Raw genomic sequence first — 6,233 nt, 5'->3', positions numbered from 1 at the left:
ACACAAAAATACTCGCGTAAATACACGCACAGACGGAACTTACATCGGAAATTCCAAATTTGTAATTTATGCATAAATACACGTCAAATTGTGATATTGATGATAAAAATTTCAACACAAAAATACTCGCGCAAATACACGCACAGACGGAACTTACATCGAAAATTCCAAATTTGTAATTTATGCAAAAATACACGTCAAATGGCGATATTGATAATAAATATTTCAACACAAAAATAGTCGCGTAAATACACGCAAAGTTGGAACTTTGAGCAAATTTTCCAATTGGAAAATTTATTCAAAAATACACGAAAATTGGTAAAATTGTAAAAAAATTCAGACCAGAATACTCGCGCAAATTCACGCGCAGACGGAACTTACATCGGTAATTCCAAATTTGTAATTTATGCAAAAATACACGTCAAATGGCGATATTGATAATAAATATTTCAACACAAAATAGTCGCGTAAATACACGCACAGACGGAACTTACATCGGAAATTCCAAATTTGTAATTTTTGCAAAAAAACACGTCAAATGGCGATATTGACAATAAATATTTCAACACAAAAATAGTCGCGTAAATACACGCAAAGTTGGAACTTTGAGCAAATTTTCCAATTGGAAAATTTATTCAAAAATACACGAAAATTGGTAAAATTGTAAAAAAATTCAGACCAGAATACTCGCGTAAATACACGCGCAGACGGAACTTACATCGGAAATACCAAATTTGTAATTTATGCAAAAATACACGTCAAATGGCGATATTGATAATCAATATTTCAACACAAAAATAGTCGCGTAAATACACGCAAAGTTGGAACATTGAGCAAATTTTCCAACTGGAAAATTTATTCAAAAATACACGAAAATTGGTAAAATTGTAAAAAAATTCAGACCAGAATACTCGCGTAAATACACGCGCAGACGGAACTTACATCGGAAATTCCAAATTTGTAATTTATGCAAAAATACACGTCAAATGGCGATATTGATAATAAATATTTCAACACAAAAATAGTCGCGTAAATACACGCACAGACGGAACTTACATCGAAAATTCAAAATTTGTAATTTATGCATAAATACACGTCAAACTGTGATATTGATAAAAAAAATTTCAACACAAAAATACTCGCGTAAATACACGCACAGACGGAACTTACATCGGAAATTCCAAATTTGTAATTTATGCATAAATACACGTCAAATTGTGATATTGATGATAAAAATTTCAACACAAAAATACTCGCGCAAATACACGCACAGACGGAACTTACATCGAAAATTCCAAATTTGTAATTTATGCAAAAATACACGTCAAATGGCGATATTGATAATAAATATTTCAACACAAAAATAGTCGCGTAAATACACGCAAAGTTGGAACTTTGAGCAAATTTTCCAATTGGAAAATTTATTCAAAAATACACGAAAATTGGTAAAATTGTAAAAAAATTCAGACCAGAATACTCGCGCAAATTCACGCGCAGACGGAACTTACATCGGTAATTCCAAATTTGTAATTTATGCAAAAATACACGTCAAATGGCGATATTGATAATAAATATTTCAACACAAAATAGTCGCGTAAATACACGCACAGACGGAACTTACATCGGAAATTCCAAATTTGTAATTTTTGCAAAAAAACACGTCAAATGGCGATATTGACAATAAATATTTCAACACAAAAATAGTCGCGTAAATACACGCAAAGTTGGAACTTTGAGCAAATTTTCCAATTGGAAAATTTATTCAAAAATACACGAAAATTGGTAAAATTGTAAAAAAATTCAGACCAGAATACTCGCGTAAATACACGCGCAGACGGAACTTACATCGGAAATACCAAATTTGTAATTTATGCAAAAATACACGTCAAATGGCGATATTGATAATCAATATTTCAACACAAAAATAGTCGCGTAAATACACGCAAAGTTGGAACATTGAGCAAATTTTCCAACTGGAAAATTTATTCAAAAATACACGAAAATTGGTAAAATTGTAAAAAAATTCAGACCAGAATACTCGCGTAAATACACGCGCAGACGGAACTTACATCGGAAATTCCAAATTTGTAATTTATGCAAAAATACACGTCAAATGGCGATATTGATAATAAATATTTCAACACAAAAATAGTCGCGTAAATACACGCACAGACGGAACTTACATCGAAAATTCAAAATTTGTAATTTATGCATAAATACACGTCAAACTGTGATATTGATAAAAAAAATTTCAACACAAAAATACTCGCGTAAATACACGCACAGACGGAACTTACATCGGAAATTCCAAATTTGTAATTTATGCATAAATACACGTCAAATTGTGATATTGATGATAAAAATTTCAACACAAAAATACTCGCGCAAATACACGCACAGACGGAACTTACATCGAAAATTCCAAATTTGTAATTTATGCAAAAATACACGTCAAATGGCGATATTGATAATAAATATTTCAACACAAAAATAGTCACGTAAATACACGCAAAGTTGGAACATTGATCAAATTTTCCAACTGGAAAATTTATTCAAAAATACACGAAAATTGGTAAAATTGTAAAAAAATTCAGACCAGAATACTCGCGTAAATACACGCGCAGACGGAACTTACATCGGAAATTCCAAATTTGTAATTTATGCAAAAATACAAGTCAAATGGCGATATTGATAATAAATATTTCAACACAAAATAGTCGCGTAAATACACGCACAGACGGAACTTACATCGGAAATTCCAAATTTGTAATTTATGCAAAAAAACACGTCAAATGGCGATATTGACAATAAATATTTCAACACAAAAATAGTCGCGTAAATACACGCAATGTTGGAACTTTGAGCAAATTTTCCAATTGGAAAATTTATTCAAAAATACACGAAAATTGGTAAAATTGTAAAAAAAATTCAGACCAGAATACTCGCGTAAATACACGCGCAAACGGAACTTACATCGGAAATTCCAAATTTGTAATTTATGCAAAAATACACGTCAAATGGCGATATTGATAATAAATATTTCAACACAAAAATAGTCGCGTAAATACACGCACAGACGGAACTTACATCGAAAATTCAAAATTTGTAATTTATGCATAAATACACGTCAAACTGTGATATTGATAAAAAAAATTTCAACACAAAAATACTCGCGTAAATACACGCACAGACGGAACTTACATCGGAAATTCCAAATTTGTAATTTATGCAAAAATACACGTCATATGGCGATATTGATAATCAATATTTTAACACAAAAATAGTCGCGTAAATACACGCAAAGTTGGAACATTGAGCAAATTTTCCAACTGGAAAATTTATTCAAAAATACACGAAAATTGGTAAAATTGTAAAAAAATTCAGACCAGAATACTCGCGTAAATACACGCGCAGACGGAACTTACATCGAAAATTCCAAATTTGTAATTTATGCGAAAATACACTTCAAATGGCGATATTGATGATAAATATTTCAACACAAAAATAGTCGCGTAAATACACGCAAAGTTGGAACTTTGAGCAAATTTTCCAATTGGAAAATTTATTCAAAAATACACGAAAATTGGTAAAATTGTAAAAAAATTCAGACCAGAATACTCGCGAAAATACACGCGCAGACGGAACTTACATCGGAAATTCCAAATTTGTAATTTATGCAAAAATACATGTCAAATGGCGATATTCATAATAAATATTTCAACACAAAAATAGTCGCGTAAATACACGCACAGACGGAACTTACATCGGAAATTCCAAATTTGTAATTTATGCAAAAATACACGTCAAATGGCGATATTGATAATAAATATTTCAACACAAAAATAGTCGCGTAAATACACGCAAAGTTGGAACTTTGAGCAAAGTTTCCAATTGGAAAATTTATTCAAAAATACACGAAAATTGGTAAAATTGTAAAAAAATTCAGACCAGAATACTCGCGTAAATACACGCGCAGACGGAACTTACATCGGAAATTCCAAATTTGTAATTTATGCAAAAATACACGTCAAATGGCGATATTGATAATCAATATTTCAACACAAAAATAGTCGCGTAAATACACGCAAAGTTGGAACATTGAGCAAATTTTCCAACTGGAAAATTTATTCAAAAATACACGAAAATTGGTAAAATTGTAAAAAAATTCAGACCAGAATACTCGCGTAAATACACGCGCAGACGGAACTTACATCGGAAATTCCAAATTTGTAATTTATGCAAAAATACAAGTCAAATGGCGATATTGATAATAAATATTTCAACACAAAATAGTCGCGTAAATACACGCACAGACGGAACTTACATCGAAAATTCAAAATTTGTAATTTATGCATAAATACACGTCAAACTGTGATATTGATAAAAAAAATTTCAACACAAAAATACTCGCGTAAATACACGCACAGACGGAACTTACATCGGAAATTCCAAATTTGTAATTTATGCAAAAATACACGTCATATGGCGATATTGATAATCAATATTTTAACACAAAAATAGTCGCGTAAATACACGCAAAGTTGGAACATTGAGCAAATTTTCCAACTGGAAAATTTATTCAAAAATACACGAAAATTGGTAAAATTGTAAAAAAATTCAGACCAGAATACTCGCGTAAATACACGCGCAGACGGAACTTACATCGAAAATTCCAAATTTGTAATTTATGCGAAAATACACTTCAAATGGCGATATTGATGATAAATATTTCAACACAAAAATAGTCGCGTAAATACACGCAAAGTTGGAACTTTGAGCAAATTTTCCAATTGGAAAATTTATTCAAAAATACACGAAAATTGGTAAAATTGTAAAAAAATTCAGACCAGAATACTCGCGAAAATACACGCGCAGACGGAACTTACATCGGAAATTCCAAATTTGTAATTTATGCAAAAATACATGTCAAATGGCGATATTCATAATAAATATTTCAACACAAAAATAGTCGCGTAAATACACGCACAGACGGAACTTACATCGGAAATTCCAAATTTGTAATTTATGCAAAAATACACGTCAAATGGCGATATTGATAATAAATATTTCAACACAAAAATAGTCGCGTAAATACACGCAAAGTTGGAACTTTGAGCAAAGTTTCCAATTGGAAAATTTATTCAAAAATACACGAAAATTGGTAAAATTGTAAAAAAATTCAGACCAGAATACTCGCGTAAATACACGCGCAGACGGAACTTACATCGGAAATTCCAAATTTGTAATTTATGCAAAAATACACGTCAAATGGCGATATTGATAATCAATATTTCAACACAAAAATAGTCGCGTAAATACACGCAAAGTTGGAACATTGAGCAAATTTTCCAACTGGAAAATTTATTCAAAAATACACGAAAATTGGTAAAATTGTAAAAAAATTCAGACCAGAATACTCGCGTAAATACACGCGCAGACGGAACTTACATCGGAAATTCCAAATTTGTAATTTATGCAAAAATACACGTCAAATGGCGATATTGATAATAAATATTTCAACACAAAAATAGTCGCGTAAATACACGCACAGACGGAACTTACATCGAAAATTCAAAATTTGTAATTTATGCATAAATACACGTCAAACTGTGATATTGATAAAAAAAAATTCAACACAAAAATACTCGCGTAAATACACGCACAGACGGAACTTACATCGGAAATTCCAAATTTGTAATTTATGCATAAATACACGTCAAATTGTGATATTGATGATAAAAATTTCAACACAAAAATACTCGCGCAAATACACGCACAGACGGAACTTACATCGAAAATTCCAAATTTGTAATTTATGCAAAAATACACGTCAAATGGCGATATTGATAATAAATATTTCAACACAAAAATAGTCACGTAAATACACGCAAAGTTGGAACATTGAGCAAATTTTCCAACTGGAAAATTTATTAAAAAATACACGAAAATTGGTAAAATTGTAAAAAAATTCAGACCAGAATACTCGCTCAAATACACGCGCAGACGGAACTTACATCGGTTATTCCAAATTTGTAATTTATGCAAAAATACACGTCAAATGGCGATATTGATAATAAATATTTCAACACAAAATAGTCGCGTAAATACACGCACAGACGGAACTTACATCGGAAATTCCAAATTTGTAATTTTTGCAAAAAAACACGTCAAATGGCGATATTGACAATAAATATTTCAACACAAAAATAGTCGCGTAAATACACGCAAAGTTG

This window comes from Leptopilina boulardi, unplaced genomic scaffold, assembly GCF_019393585.1.
Source record: "Leptopilina boulardi isolate dan_hultmark-lab unplaced genomic scaffold, ZJU_Lbou_2.1 LbouV2_164, whole genome shotgun sequence".
NCBI classification, from domain to species: domain Eukaryota; kingdom Metazoa; phylum Arthropoda; class Insecta; order Hymenoptera; family Figitidae; genus Leptopilina; species Leptopilina boulardi.
Note: the sequence above shows the minus strand (reverse complement) of the source record.